This window comes from Dreissena polymorpha, chromosome 3, assembly GCF_020536995.1.
Source record: "Dreissena polymorpha isolate Duluth1 chromosome 3, UMN_Dpol_1.0, whole genome shotgun sequence".
NCBI lineage: Eukaryota > Metazoa > Mollusca > Bivalvia > Myida > Dreissenidae > Dreissena > Dreissena polymorpha.
The window spans coordinates 41205710-41223717 of record NC_068357.1 but is presented as its reverse complement, the minus strand read 5'-3'; the positions used below and the strand labels follow the sequence as shown (position 1 = coordinate 41223717).

The following is an 18008-nucleotide window of genomic DNA, read 5'->3' as shown; positions in this document are numbered from 1 at the left end:
CATTCGCTACCTTTGTAGACACTGTATTCAAATTAATGCCCAGCTGATGCGTATTGATTGACACGCTGTTCATGTCGTTTTCGATATCGTGTACCTTCATTGAGATCTCCTTAATACCCGTTTGAGTGTTATTAATTCGAACATCGATTTGTCCTAGTCGATCAGTGATACCATTCTGATTTGAAGTAATAACAGTAATTCTTTCTTCGAATTTGCCAAAGCTTCCAAAAATTCTATCTAGAGAACCTTGGTCGCCGCTTCCAACATTACCTATCCTTACGTCGATGTCTGTGATATTCACCATAATCATATTGATGTTATTCTGTATATTGAACACATTTCCTGAGACATCGTTAATATCCGAATCCAGATCTTTTATGTATATGTTAATTTGGTTCATGTTTTTCTGAATGCCGTTTATTTCACCTGTTGTACCTTTAACATTTAGATCAACAACGTTGACGACGTTTGTCAAATTGAAAACCGCAATATTTATGTTCGTAATGTTGGCAGACAACAACATGAAGTTTTCAATCATGACGTTCTCATGTCTCTGCAGCTCCTCAGTGGTAGCACCTACACTGATGATCTTGTGTTCAATCTGAGTCACATTATTCATTACAACGTTCAATTCCGTCTCGATATTAACTACCGTCACGGACACTTGACTTACATACACTGATATGTTATTAACCATGACATTCACTTGATTAAGACGAATATCTATGTCAGTGACTTGAACGGTCATATTGTTGAGTATCTCCGTATTTGATATCTGTTGTTGGGTCACGGACACTAATGTGGTCTGCACGTTAGTCACTTGATTGGTGACATTATTGATATTCAAGTAAATATTTGTAATTTTAGTTGTAATATCGGTAACCTGCACTTGTATATTAGTTGTGGTTTGTGTTATCTGAACAACATTGATCTCAGTGTTGTTCACACGAGTTTCAACGACGCTGAGTGTGTTCATGATTGTAAGTTGGTTATTTTGGATTGAGGTCTGGTTCACTAAGATATTCGTTATTTGCGTGTTAATGCTTGTTATATTCACCATGACAACATTCACATTCACATCGATATCATTTACAATATTCGTGACATTGATCATATTCTGTTGGATGTTTAATATATTTGTCGTTGCTTCGACAAGAGTCATATTGATATTCACTACTTGGACATTAATATTGTTGACCTCTACTGCAATATTTTTTACTGATACTGCCACATTTGTGACGTTGACAGCTATTTCAGTGATTTGTTGGTTGATAGTGATGATATTATTGCTGTTTGTTTGCACTATATTGGTAAGATTATTGAGTTGGTTATAGATGTCCACTTGGGTATTTTCTATAGTTGTCTGATTGTTGGCTATCGTCGCAATATTTACATTAATATCAGTTATGTTTACCATTATTGTATTAATAGTGACCTGAATGTTGTTAATATTAACATTTATAATGTCAATATCATTGACGACGGTATTTACAACTGTAGTCAGGTTAGCGAAATTAACTTGAATATTAGATATCTGAGTGTTAATGTTCGTTACGCTGTTATCTATGTCATTAACTTCAACTGAAATGTCGTTTATCGTAACGTCAATGTCGTTGATTGTTTGAGTAATCTTTACAACACTTACTTGTGTAACATTTACTCTGTTTTCGATATTTGTCAAAGCAACAACGATATTCTGTTGAGTCTGAACAATCGATGTTTGATTAACAGTCAGTTCTCTAATCGAAGATCCAATATTTGTAACATTGACCATAACGAAGTTAAGATCAACTTCAATGTTGGTTACCTGGACTGTAATAGCATTCACGTTGACATTCAAAGTATTGACCGAGACAGAGATCTGTTCAATCGTATTGTTAATTTTGGTAACATCGTTTTGAATAACATTAATATTGTTTATGACATTGTTGACGTTCATTGAGAGTGAGTTAACATTGACATTAATAACTTCGATTTCTGAGTTTATGCTGTTTACATTGACTCCAATGGCTGTAACAGTGTTATTTATGAAGTTCACGTTATTCTGTGTCACACCAATAACGTTTATGATATTTCCAATATTAACATTGGTAGTTTCTAAGCCTTGTAGCATGAACGTCTGATTGTCTATTACGTTTCTGATGTTGCCGTTTATGTTTGTAACATTTACCATGATAACATCCATGTCAACCACGATGTTGTTCACTTGCAGACTTACGTTGTTCAAATTGGAATTAACAATATTGAAATTGTTATTAATATTAACAATGTCATTTTCAATACTGTTGACAACGCCATTTACTCGATTTATATTTTGTTGGACGTTATTTACGGTAACGCTAAGACTATTTAAGTCTCCACCAATATTACTGACAATCTGGTTGATGTTCACAACAGACTGACTTGTCACGTTAACCTGGTTGCCAATAGTATTTAGATTATTAAATATGTTTGCATCGTTGTCAAAGAGAATTGTCTGGTTGCTGTTGATATTGTTAATTATAACACCTATGTTAGTTATATTGACCATAACTAAGTTCATATTCGATTCGATGTTGTTAATTTGTGTACCAATAGTGTTAACTTGTTGGTTTATATTAGTTATGTTGACAACCGCGATGTTGAAGTTCTCCTGGAAGTTTCCGAAATTCGTTGATAGGCCATTCACATTGTTTACTATGTTGACGACTTGATTAGAAACACTGTTTACATTATTGCCAACGTTGGCGACATCAAATGTTACGTTCATAATGTTTTGCTGAATAACGTCAATATCGTTCACAATGACGTTAATGTTGACATTAGTAGCATTGATTTGCCCTCTCAAGAAATTTAAAACACCAAATATGCTAGTTTGGCCACCAAAAACAGATCTTAAGTCATTGTCAAATACACCTACAGCACTGTTGATGGTGGTAACGTTTACCATTACGATATCAATGTCATTCTGTATGTTTGTAATAGCTACATTATAATTTTTAACGGTGTTCTGGACATTGTTCACTACCACGGTCAGGTTACCGATGTCTCCATTTATGTTGTTCACATTAACAGTTATTTGGTTCACAACACCGTTAATGTCATTAACGAGTTGAGTAAGGGATCCTAGATTACCACCCGTTAAGTTAAGTTGACCTCCCAAGTTGTTAACAAGATTGACAATATTCATTTGGTTGTTTTGTATCCCCGTCTGATCCGCCATTACCGTAGACATACTTGAACCTATATTTGTTATATTAACCATTACTATGTCAATGTCGTTTATAACGTTGTTAACAGTTATTGATAGACTGTTTAAGTCGCTTCCAAAGTCGTTAAAAGCCACAGTCATATTATTTTGTATCACTTGAATGTTGTTGACAATATTTGTTATATTATTCAAATCCACTTGGATATTGTTCACATTGTTAGTTACAGTGTTAACATTCACATCAATGTCAGTGATCGTGTTGACCACATTAACGACGTTTGAATTCACAGCATTTATTTGATTTTGTATGTTAGTAATAGTATTCGCAATAGCTTGCGTGTTCTGTTGTAAAGTAGTCTGATTAACATTTAACACTCCGATTGCATTTCCAATATTGGTTACGTTCATCATTACAATGTTCACGTCATTATCTATGTTATTCACTGTAACCGACACTGAATTGACATTAACTTCAATCTGGTTGACTTGTACAATCAAGCTTGAAATATCGCCTCCTTGTCTGTTGATAATGCTGGTTATTCCTGTTATGTTGGCATTAAAATTGGTGAAAGCGTTGTTCAAGAAATTCAGCTGACCAACCGTATTGTTCACTTGGTTATTTATTCCACTAACAACATTAACAATATTTACCTGGTTATTTTGGAGGTTAGTTTGGTTGAATAAAATGCTCCCCACGGTAACATCTATGTTTGTTACATTAACGATTAATGTGCCGATGTCGCTTTGAATGGCATTTACTGTAACAGACAAGTTGTCCACATTCGTACCAAAACGATTGAATCCAGTAACCAAGTTGTTTTGATTGACCTGGATATTACTCACAACGACAGTTAAATCGTTGACATTTCCTTCAACATTAAATACATTGTTGGTTATGTTGTTTATATTAATCTGTATATTGTTCATTGTAGTTGAAATGACATTTATAGCATTCGACACATTGTTCACATTCTGATTTACAATGTTCAGAGCGCCTCCAAATTGATTCTGTGCTTGCTGGATCTGCGTCTGGTTCACAATTATATCGCCGACGTTGCTATTGATGCTGGTAATATTAACCATCATAACGTTTACATTGTTTGCAATGTTTGTGACTTGATTTATGACCGCATTGACGTTAATCGTCAAGTTATCAACGTCTCCAGAAACGCCACCCAGATCGCCAACGATGTTGTTGATGTTGTTTGTCAATACATTTACGTCACCTTCAACATTTTGTAGATTAACGTTGATTTGATTAACATTCTGAGATATAGCTATTACTGTTTGTGAAAGATTAAATATGCTCATATCGGAAACATTAAGTCGGTTTCCAAATGTTTGCAGGAAATTTCCGATTGTATTGATGTTTTGCTGTAATGCATTTTGATCTGTTCCAAGGCCTCCGATTCTTGTATCAATATCTGTTAAGTTGACCAACATTAAGTAAAGATCCGATTCAATATTGTTCATGATACCGTTCACGTTTTGAAGATTTGAAACAACGTTGTTAACGTCACCTGATATGACATTCACGTCGGCTCTGAGGTTACCGAATCCGCCTGAAAGATCGACTATATTTCCTTGAATATTTGTCAAATTTAGGTTTATTATGTTAATATTAGAATCAACATTTGTTAATCTGCCTCCGATTGATCCAAGAAGATTAACAATGTTCAACTGGTTATTTTGCAGATTCGTTTGGTTAACAACTACAGCTCCACTTGTTGAATCAATGTTGGTGATGTTGACAACCATATTGTTTACATTATTTTGAATATTGTTAGCAATATTCGTGACGCTATTTATGTTTTGCACGAATGTATTGAACTTGCCATCCATTGTATTTTGGGTCACACCAATATCGTTAACCACAAACGTGAGGTTGTTGAGATTTCCGTTAATACCATTAACGTTGTTGTTCAAGTTATTCACATTCAACTGGACGGTTTGCACTGTCTGAGAAATTATTACAATATCAGAAGAAGCACTTGCTAATTGTCCAGTTACGTTTGTTAATCTGTTACTCAATATGTCCGTGAGGGAGAGTAAATTGCTGTTATTTGAACTTATGATTCCCACCGCGTTATTGATATTGGTAATGTTTACAAAGAGCAAATTAAGATCACCCTCTATGTTGTTGACATTTACTGAAACAGAATTGATATTTACAATAATATTGTCGATGTCGACGGTTAATTTTGATACTCGGCCGCCAATATTTGTTACATCACCGGATATACTAGTAACGTTTATGTCAATTTGGAATACAAGATCTCTTAAGCTGTTTACGTTTCCAGTTGTAGTGGTCAGTTGGTTTCCAAGTCCATTTAGAACTCCGAATATATTTCCTTGGTTGTTCTGTATGACTGTCTGGTTCACAACAATAGAATTCATTGTGACGTCAATATTTGTAATGTTCACAATGATATTCTGCACGTTATTTTGTATGTTGTTAACTACCACTGTAACGTTACTGATGCTGTTCACTACATTATCGACATCGACAACAATGTTATTTTGAACAACTTGGATGTTGTTTACAACTGATGATAGACCTGTTAAATCTCTATTGATATTTGTTACCACTGTTGACAGGCCATTGAAATTAACGCCGATATCCTGAACGTTCTGAGATACAGAATTGATGTTCGTTTGAGCGTTATTGACTACTGTTAGAAGATTATTTACAGTGCTGTTAAATGTATTTTGATTTTGGGCGAGAACGCTCTGGTCAGAATTCAAATTACCAATGTTAATATCAATATCGTTAATATTGTTGGTAATTGAAACTATATTCACCTGAATGTTATTCACAATTGACGTGACATTAACTAAGTCTCCTCCAATATTATTTACTGTCATGTCTATGTCATTCACTGTATTTATAACATTTACAACATTTCCTGACACGTTATTCAAATTATTTTGAATGACATTTACGTTATTTATCATCGAATTAAAATTCACATCCAACGTGTCAACCACAATTGTTAAATTGTCAACATTGGCACCGATTCCGGAAACAAGCCTGGTAATATTGGTAACACTTGTCTGTGTAAGATCAATCACGCTTCCAAACTTGTTAAGGATGTCAAAGATATTTTGGTTACGAGAGCCTAATGACGATATGTTCCCACCAAACGATCCAAGTCGAATATCAATATTTGTTATGTTTACCATGATGACATTGATCTCATTCTCGATGTTATTGACAACAGTTGTTACCTGGTTGAACTGATTATTTATATGGTAACGTTTACAACTATGTTGTCGATATCGACTTGCACCATATTAATGTTATTACTTATAACGTTGATATTCTGAATCATACTTGTCATCTGTCCAGATAATGACGTGACATTAGTGCTTGTTACGACTAATTGGCTTCCGATATTGTTTACTTGATTGATTAAATTGGTTTGCATGGTTGCCAAAGACGATTGGTTGCTTCCCAAGCCGATTACATTTACGTTTATATTGGTAATATTAACCATCATCACATTTACGTCATTTTCAATATTGTTCACAGTGACGTTGATAGTATTAACATTAACAACTATGTTGTTAACGATATTTGTTATGTCTACCACACTTACTCGAATATCATTCATGTCTCCCGAAACTCCGTAAATGTTTACTTGAATGTTATCCACATTTGTGGTTAAGGCGTTGACGTTAATACCAATTCCATCTACAATTCGTGTCAGATTGTTAAAGCTTCCACTAGTTACACGTACAACATCACGTATTGTTATGAAGTCATTGCCCAGTGAGGCCACGTTATTCTGAATCGATGTCTGGTTATTTATAATAATCGATACTCTTTGATCTATATTGGTAATATTAACCATGACCAAGTTCAAGTTAACATCAATATCTGTAATTGTCGTTTGTACGAAGTTCACCGTTTGTTGAATGTTCACAATGTTAGTAGTAATAGTCACAACCGATTCTTCAATACCGCTTACAACATTCGTAACGTTGTTCACTATACTCTGCACGTTATCTATATCTGTCGTGACACGGTTAAGGCTGGTTCCAAATCCACGAACCAAATCTGTTAGTCCCCTAACATTGTCATCTCCAACATTTAATCTGTTGAGAACCGACGAGACGTTTTGAAGTAAGGATCCCTGGACATTTGTAATAGCCGATTGACCTTGTGCAATATTTGTAACACGTGTATCCACATTCGTTATATTTACCATTATCACGTTAATATTTGTCTGAATGTTGTTGACTGTCACAGATAAATTGCCAATGTTGCCGTTGACATTGTTAATATTTAAGTTTATATTGTTAATGTTTGATTGCATTGTTGCAAAGTTTCCAGACAAGCCAGTAAAATCCGTTTGGAAACTGCCAAATCGGCCAGATAAATCATTCACATCCACATCAATGTTGTTAACATTGTTTGAAATGACTGTGACATTATTACTCAAACTGTTTATTGTTTGTGTGATAGCGTTTATCTGTCCAGTTGTAGATGACAAGGACTTTGAAAGCAGTACAATTTGTGCCATGAGATCTCGATTACCGACTTCTAGTGTACTTTGATTGTTTCCAATAACCGAAACAACACCGCCCAATTTTCCAAGATTTACATTTAAGACATCTATATCATTCACAATGTTCGTAACAGTAGTTAAGGCAACGCTTAGGTTACCTCCCAGGTTGTTTATAATATTTTCGACTTTTACCACATTGTTTTCGACTACGTTGATATTTTGCGTCAGACCGTTCACATTCAAATTTAAGTTTGTTATATCCTTTGAAATAGAAGCAATACTAGAATCTGTTCTTTCAAATTTACCTACTAGACCACTTATTGTTCCCAAAATATTTCCTTGATTGGTCTGCAAAACTGATTGGTTTGCATTAATATTCGACATGAAGCCATTGATATTTGTGATATTATTGATTATGACAGCAAAAATCTGCTGTATAGTGACAATGTTAGTTGACATACCATTGACTCTATCGGTCAACGATCCAACAGTACTAGAAATTGTGTTAAAATTAACTCCAAGTCCAGCAACAAGGCTTGAAATATTATTGAAGTTGCCATTGAAGGAGACAACCTGTTTAGACAGGGAACCAAGGTTAGAATCAGAAGTCTGAATATTTTGTAAGGCATTGTTCAATATGTTGAATATTTTCTGTTCATTTTGAATAATGGAAGTCTGATTTATTCCGAAAACATTCATTCTTACGTCAATGTTAGTAACATTCACCATCAATACGTTAACGTTGTTTTCAATGTTTATCACCCTGCCAGAAACATCTTTAAAGGCCTTTCCAAAGTTTCCGAAGTCAGTTGTAAGGCCAGTTACGACACCACCTACCTTAGTAAGTCCTCCTGACAAAACGGTAATGTTATTGTTGATTGTATTAACGTTATTTGAAACAGTCTGTACAATAACTTGTACATTGCTTACATCCTTGGCAACTAAATTAACATTTGTCTCAATTTTTGTCATCTGTGTTGTTATTGCATTGAAATTGACATTGGTGGTGTTGATTTGCTTTCCAAGTCCTAAAAGGCTGTCAAACAGCTGGTTTTGATTGATTTGTAGAGACGATTGATTCTTTCCAAAATACCCGAGTCTCTTGTCAATGTCCGGTTATGTTAACCATAATAGTATTCATGTTAACTTGAAGGTTATTTACAACTGTTGTAACGCTTTTCAAATTACCCTGCACATTATTGACTTGTACAGTGACATTATTGACATTGCCCTGAATAGTCTGCAATCCAAGTCCCAACTTGCCTATGATTTCGTCGATATCCACGACCTTCTTTGTAACAACCGTAAGTCCTTCACCAGTAACAGATACCTGACTATTGATTGAGTTTATTACTGATACTATCTGGTTTTGGCTTGTCTGAATGGTAGTTTGGTTGACGATTATCTGTCCGACCCGTGAGTTGATGCTCGTTATATTTACCATAAGCACGTTTACGTTGTTCTGTAAATTGACAACCGATGTTCCAATATTGTTTACGTTCACTCCCAAATTGTTTACGCTTCCTGAAATATTACCAAAGTTTGTCTTCAAATTGTTCACTTCAACAGACACGCTGTTGATATTCCCATTTACATTATTGACGTTTGTTATAACCTGATTAAGGGTGACGTTAAATGAGTTGAAATTTTGCCTGAACCCTCCAAAACCCGTTTCTATCCCGCTTATCTTATCTTTAAAGAACACAAGACTTTGATCAGTTGTCTGGAATCTGCCATCTAGTGTAGAAATCAGCTTAAATAAATTCAGATTGTCTGTATGTATGGTTGTCTGATTTAAGCCAATATTGTTAACCCGAACATTAATATCGGTAATGTTTACTAATACACTGTTCATAGATACTGCAATGTTCTGGATATTCTGTGATATAACGGTCACGTTTTTAATTAAAGTGTTGACGACGTTCGTCACAGCATTCGTTCGTACATCTATGTTGTTGATGTTTGTTGCCTGGCCCTGAATAGTTTTGCCAAAGTCGACAACTAAACCATTGATACCAGTGACGACCTTTTGCATGTCATTAAACTTTGAAGATAAGCCGGTGATGCTGACCGTAGTTGAAGACTGATTGCCAGTGAGACTGCCCAGAATACCGAAAAGTTTGCTTTGTTCAGCTATAATTTGTTCTTGTGTTTTAGTGAAACTCGTCTGGCTGGTTCCAAATGCTACGCTGAGACGTTCAATATTAGTTATGTTCACAATAATCAAATCCATATCGCCTTCAATGTTGTCAATTTCATGTGAGATACTGGTAAGCTTAACCTCAATACTTGTGACCTTATTTGAAAGGTTGCTTAAATTAACAAAACTGGTGTTGAATCTGCCTCCAAGATCCCCTACAAGGCCGAATATGTTTTGCTGGACGCCAAAGATTTTGTCAATTTGTGTCTGAATATTGTTTTGGTAATTGCTAATAGTAATTATCTGTTGTGCCATATTTGAGCAATTCTTCTGATCATTTGACGATATTGTCTTCATGTTATTTTGAATGTTAGTTATTTGTATATTGATGTCATTAATATTTGACTGTATTTTTGATTCCACGTTTGTTAGAGCGTACACGTGGTCTTCCAGCGTCACCAGATGAGCGATTTTGTCCTTAAGGTAATCCATATCTTTACCGTATTTGTTTTGGCTATTAGTCTGTGTTGTATTAAACAAACCTTCTAATTGCGTTACTTTGCCCATGAGGTTATTGATGTTTGTTGTGACGGATGTCTGAGATTGAGTGGTGGACTGCACAATATTTACGACCTGTGTAGACATCTGTTTGAATTGGTCGTTCAAACCCAGCACCTTATTAAGGTTAACATCGGTAGAATTGAACCTGGTTTCCAATTTCGTAATTCTATCGTATAATGTGTTCTTATCTTCAATAATAATCTTCTGGTTTTGGCTTGTTGTCTGGCTAATTGTTACCACGCTCTGCACCTGAGTGATCAGCTGATTAACAATGGTCTGCATGCTGGTGAATTGAGTACCAAGATCAGACAAAACTGACAATCCTTTTCCCATAGACGTAATTTGCGGAACAAGTCCCAAAATGCTATCAACATTCTTTTGCAAAACAGAGATGGTGTTCACTTGAGTACCCATGGTTTTAATTTGGGGAATCAAATTGTTAAAATTGCCTTCTATATTTACAAATCTGTCGTTGATGGATTTATCGATTGTTGGCAACAACTTTGATAGCGAACCAATTTGGTTTTCAAAAGATGCAAATTTACTTATTTGATTGTCCAAGGTTGTAAATTTGCTCATGATCGTATCTAGTATTCCCAGACGATCAAGTCTTTCTTGCATTTGAGTTATCTTTGTCTCAAATATGCTGATCTTGTTCATCTGGGCACTAAACGACGCGAATTGTTCGCTTATTGAGGCAAACGATTTCATTCGCGTGTCTATGTTCGTCAGAAGCGGCAGCATTTGATCAAAACTTGTTGAAGTTGATGACGCTTGGTACGAGTTTGAGTCTGCGTTTTGAGTGTTAGAACTAGAAAAAGCATTGTTCACGTTCGTGCTACCAGTTGTCTGTTTAGAATACGCATTGTTCACGCTCGTGCTACCAGAGATCCCTTTACTACCCATGTTTGGGAAAGTATTCGGAGCGTACAAATCTGCCATGACAAGAGGCACTGCAAAAAGCAGCGCGAGAAGATGGCCACCCATGTTGGATGAACTTTGATGTGTCCGCGATATGGTTTGGGAATCGTTTCAAAATTCTTATCTGAAAATAAAATGTCTGCGTTTCGTTCTGTTGTGCGTTTTCCAAGCCACAGTTTAAAAGCATGCATATTTTTTTAAAGGCTATATAAACTTTTTTACTTTACAAGTTATCATGATAGTTTAAGCAGTAACAGTAACTAATCCAATTTTCTACTATCAACTTTTTCAGTGTAGTACCGACTTAATCAAGGAAATCTACGGTCAGTAATAATTATAAAACGTTTTTCATCAATATTTAAATTTTAGTAAAACAGAAGGATGGCGGTTAATTTTCATGACGATAAAACATATGAAAGAATGTATTTAACCGCTGCCATCCATACGAAAGTGTCTATTAAAATATGATTACTTAATGTACTTTACCTAACATATGGAATTTTTACGAACGAAATACCGACCATTTTAAGAAACAGCATAAGTGCCTTCAATTAACTACGCGTAGTATGAATTAAACAACCCAAGTGTGATAGTGTTATTTTTTTATATACTGCTATGTCTTTGAAGCTTTTTGAGCAACCTTGTGTACAATCTTGCCTTAAATATCTGGAAAAAAGCAAGCGCACAGTGATGAAATTGATGACTGCCAATATGAATAATAAAAACTTCATGTTTAATTAACTTAAGTTTAACATTTATCCAAATAGAATATTAGCTCATATGAATATAATTTGACTAGTTTAATATTTAATGCTAATGTAAATGACCAGATACTGTAAGACCTTTTTTCTATATTATGCGGTGTATCAAAGAAGAAACAAATATTTAATGATGCTCGAAATTCACTTATATTTGACAAATTGGTTTCGTTGTGTATCCATGATTAAATATAATATTTGGAGCTACAATGAGAAGGAATTTTAATACGATAGTGTGAGTAGTTTATCAGCCACACTTAAGAACGACAAAGCGTTGAATATTAACTCAAAGAAAGAGCATTGATTACAATTTAAATAAGAACTAGATTTTACTATGCTTCACTCAAACTCGTGGCAACTCTTAAGGTTTGATAGTTAGTTTAAAAGCCACTTTCTTATTTTGTCTACAGACACGTATCTTTTTTTTTATTCAATATAATACATACAATGTATACATGTATATGATCTTACAACAAAGTGATTGTACAAAGCAATACTGTTCAGACATGTAATACAAGATATGCTAATATGTATACTTTTTTTGGTTTCCTTAAGATTAAAAAAATAATAATAAAAAAACTGGGTTAATATGTTTTTCCTTTGGTTGTTTGTGATAGGTGTTTTTTTTTAAAGGAGAAAAGAAAAGAACAATAGAAGAATAGTTATGAAAAATGATGAGTTGTAAAAAGTGGGAAGAAAGCATAATGGACTTGTGTGTTTTGTTGTATATTCACAATGATCTTATAAGATTGAAAAAAAAAAATATACAAAAATATTTTAGAAAGATAAACTAACATTAGAGTGAAAATGTATATAAGTGGACAAACATTATGAGAATTTCATCCGATTCCATTTTTGTTCAAAGATTTGTAATGTGTCATTACTGAGGGCTATTTCTTTCTCAATCTGGATTTTTAATTTAAGACTATGGACAAAACAATTATAATTTGGTACTTGTTTTTTGTATTTCATGTGAAAGATAAAATATTTCATCAATATAAGAATAAAATTCACAATATTATTACAGTCTATTGATTTCAATGAGTAAATTCCGAAACTTACATTAAAGAAAGATAGTTTAACGTTTTGTTGCTGTTGTTCAAGAAAAGATACCAATTGATTCCAAATAGGCTGGATGTGTTTGCAATCCCCAAAAAGATGTTCTATAGTTTCGATGTTTTCACAGCAGAAGTCACACAGATTTGAGTTAGATAATTTGCGTTTAAAGAGATATTTATTTGTAGCTATAATTCTATGGATGTATTTATATTGAAAATTTCTCAGTGTGCTTTCAATAGTTGCTTTATATGGCATGGTAAATATGTGTTTCCAATTAAGTTCATGTTCTCCGAAAAGGACTTGCCATTTATTTTGGGTTTTTTGAGTTTTCTGTAGGGTTTTTAATTTGTAGTGTGTAAAATATTTTATTCGTTTTGTTTTTTCTTCCAAGTATGTTTTCTACGAATGTTGTTTGAGTACATGGTGTATTATTTATATTGATTTCAGATTTAATATGTAAGGGTATGCTTTTGATTAGTGTGTAGTACTTCAGAAAATTATTTGACGGTATTCCGTATATGTAGCATATATCATCAAAAGAGTAGAAATCCTTAATTCTGTAGTCATATAATTGGTCGACATATTTAATGCTTCGTTCAAACCAATCTTTATAGAAAAACGTCTTATTGTTTGAAGTTATGTCTTTATTGTTCAATAAAATAGTTTTACTGCTGGTTTTGGTTTCTAGGTTATGAGTGACATCACTCCATGCTGATAGAACATCAGACAGAAATATGTTTTCGTTTGCAATTTCATGTAAGATAGTATTGCTAATGTTACATTCAAAGAGTACGGAGTCACCATATTTTTTAGGATTTTCTGATAGAATAATTTCCATTTACTCGTATTGGTATTATCTAGGTATCTTTATACCCAGCTGCATTTGATTGCATTCAAGAATGAGTCAATGTTCGTTAATTGGATACCTCCATTTTCTACAGATTGAATTAACTGAGTTCGTTTTATTTTATCAGGCTTACCGTCCCATATGAAATTAAATATTGCTGATTTTATATCGTTAATAACATCATTTGGTGGATTTGGGAGAACTGTTAATACATAAATTAATTAAGGAAGTGCAAATGTTTTCAAAACTGTGTTTTTTTCCGATTAGTGTAAGTTTACGGTGATGCCATGATTTTAAGCAGTTTTTAAAATTCTGTAATTTAGGTAATATGTTTTTAAGAACTGTATCCTTTCATTATTTGTGAAAGTAATTCCTAACGTTGTGGCTTCATCGGATGTCCAATAAAATTTCATTTCTTTTTTATATTGGACATTACTTTGTTTTAATTTACCTAATAGTAGCACAGTACATTTACTTTTGTTTAGTTTAAGACCCGATGCCATTCCGTAAAGGGTTAGCGCCTCTATTAGGTTATGGAAAGAATCGTAATTGTCGTTTAAAAAATAAGTTGCATCGTCAGCAAATAGGGACTGTTTGATTACTTCGTCAGGTTCTAGTGATATGCCTGTTATGTGTTTATTTGATTGGATGTAATGTGAAAGATACTCAATGCAAATAATAAATAGCGATGATGAGAGTGGACATCCTTGTCGAACCCCTCGTTCGATGTTAAAACTGTTTGAAAAGAAGCCATTGTTAATGATTATACTGTTAATATCGGTATAGAAGAGTTTGACCCATTGAATGAGACTTTCTCCAAAGTTCATATTTTCTAAGCAAGAGAACATAAATGAATTATCAAGCGAATCGAATGCCTTTTCAAAGTCTGCAAAGAATATTAGACCAGGATTATTTGAATTGTTGAAATAGTTTATGCATTCTTGGATAAGACGAACGTTTTCACCAATGTTACGTCCTTTTATGAAACCAGATTGAGATTTTGAAATGATTGATGGTAATATTTTTTTAATTCTGTTTGCTATACTTTTAGTTGCAATTTTATAATCATTGTTTATTAAACTAATTGGACGCCAGTTCGAAAAAGATTCTAAGTTTTTTCCAGGTTTTGGAATGAGTGATATTATACCTTGTTTTTGAAGCGTAGTTAAGTTTTCATTATTATATAAATAGTTTAGTGAATTAATTAAATGTGTTTCGATATCATTCCAAAATATTTTATAAAACTCAATGGTGATGCCATCAGATCCTGGACTTTTGTTATTTTGCATTTCTTTTAGTGCTTATCCACATTCATATTCATTTAGTAATCCGTCACACAATAGTTTTTCTTCTTGATTTAAAGCGTGATGTGTATTTTTAAAAGGGTGTTATTTTCAACATTTTTTCGTTTATAGAGGGTTTCGAAAAATAAACGTTGTTCTTCTAGTATTTGAGTTCTGTTTGTTATATCTTTGCCATTGACTACTAATTTGTGTACAGTTTTTTGTTCACTTCTACGTTTTTCAATGTTTGCGAAGTATTTTGTATTTTTTTCATTGTGTTCAACATGCTGTGCACGCGCTCTTAGTATTATTCCATTGAGATGTGTATGATAGATTCCATCTAATATTTGTTTTTTTTTTAAATGTTATTTCATTTTCAATTTCGGTGGTATCATTTGTGTTTGTTTGATGCAATTGTTTTTCAAGTGTTTCAATGGTTTTGATGGTTTCAGTTTCAAGTTTGTGTGTTTCTTTTTGTTTAAATGATGTGTATGTAATTGCTGCGTTACGTATATTTCCTTTAATTACTTCCCATAAGGTGTTTGGGTTTGCATCTTTATTATTTTGAACTGTATTTAATATTTCCTGTTTTATTTGTGCTTGATACTGTGTATCTAATAAGATGCCGTTATTTATTTTAAAGTATCCTGGGCCTCTTTCAGGTTGTATTTTGTGTAGTTTAAGTTCAACTAGAGAGTGGTCAGTCATAAATCCTGGTTCTATGTTACATGTGTCAATAATGTTAAAAAGTGACTCGGATATTAAAAAATAGTCTAATCTACAGAATATTGTTGGTTTTGTGTTTGAGTGCCAGGTATACTTGCTCTCGTTTGGATATACTGTACGCCAGATGTCTATCATATTGTAGTTTTCAATTATGTTATTTAACATGTTTCTATTTTTAGGATGAGTATAAAGGTTTCCATTCTTTTTATCTAATACTGGGTTAAGAACCGTATTGAAATCGCCACCGACTATAATGTTTTTATCTTGGTTATTAATTATAAAGGATTGTAATGTTTCGTAAAATGTGGAATCATCTATGTTAGGGCCGTAAACGTTGATTAATGTTAATTGTGTTTCGTGTATTTTGATATCTATACTCGCTTGTCTGCCAATTATTATTTCGTTAAAATTATCGACTGTGATCCCAATATTATTTTTTATCAGAAAGGCAACGCCTTGTTTATTAGTATGTTGACCACTAAGATAGATGTCTCCGTCCCATTCATCTTTTAAGGTTTGTGTTAAAGTATGTGTCAAGTGACTTTATTGTAATAGGATTATACTCTTTTTTTTCGTCTAACCATTTGAAGATTTGTATGCGTTTGTCTTTATTGTTTAGCCCTTTTACATTTAAAGTACATATCTTAATCATTTAAATAGGTGGAGGGTGATGTAAATGATAATTTGTGTATGCTTGTCCAGTTGGTCCCTATTTTAAAAAAATGTCCAGTTGGTTTCTATTATAAGACATAAGATATCCATACATACAAACGAAAAAAGAAAACAAAAATTATGGATACAATTAGCTGAATATTCCATAGAAAGAAGAAGCAAACAGAAATAATCACAAAAGTGAGAAAAAAACAACAATAAACGATTTGTCTCCAATAGAGACATACAAAAGCGCACTTCCGTACACTGGAAATGAACAAAATAATTGAAATAGTGATCTGAGTATAAAAGTATATATATTACACCGTAGATTGTATGGTAACTTATAATAATAATAATATACCAATACAAAAACTACTAAATTGTGTGTGGAGGGCGGTTCGGTGCGAGTGGGTGTGTGTTTTTGTGTGCGTGTGTGTGCGCGCGTGTTGCGCGCGTGTGTAATGCGCGTATCATACTCGACTATATAAATTGCAATTTCTTTAAATAGTAAACACAAACAATTATACCCAATGTCGCTTTGACAAACAGTTGTGACATCACTGTTTTTAAACATGTATTGTTTTCCCAATGCTGTAAAAAACAAATCATCATAGCTTACAATGATAGTCACGTTTCTGTTTGTTAACAAATGTATATGGAATGGTATATGGTATTTGCATTCATAATGATTAAATTGGGAAAAAAATAATTTACTATTACACTAAATATATACTGTTTTGAAGTATGGTTTTCTTAGAATGTGTATGTCACCACTTTCACAGCTAACGACACTGAAGTCCACAAGAAAGCATACCCGCGTAACATTTCATTTATTGCATGACTTTTTTTCTGCGTATCACTCTTTAGATACAAATACAACTTACGAAGTATTTTATTCAAGTAAACATTTTTTGCGGTTCAATGATAACTGACGAAGCGTTTCGAATAGGTGTTCTGACTGAACAGTTTAAGTAGAAGCTTAAAACAAATAGTATTTTGGCAAAAACAAAAAGGTTAATAGTGTAATGATTCAATGTCAACTAACAATTTTAGATTTACAAAATTTAACACAGTATTTAACGTGCGAAAATTAAACCATATTGAAAGTCATCAAATTCTTAAGAAATAATTTTATTTACCACACCTTAATGGACTTTTACCACACATCGTGTCATCAATAATGCGATTGATTCGCATTTAAATTATACCGACACTCGCAAAATGTGCGTTGTTAAATTATATTTAAACAACTTAAATAGAGAAGTACAGACATTTTAAAATGAAGCTTTCATTGTTACTCATTGATATGATATTTTGAAAGTATATATTTATTGCTTAAACGTAAATAAACAACAATA

At 33.3% G+C, this 18008-nt stretch overlaps 1 protein-coding gene across 1 annotated transcript in view; it reads right to left on the bottom strand.

Moving 5' to 3' along the window:
• Positions 1–18008, bottom strand: part of LOC127873807 (protein PF3D7_1417600-like) — a 107869-nt gene that overhangs the window by 2127 nt on the left and 87734 nt on the right. The gene's annotated exons all lie outside the window — the stretch shown is intronic.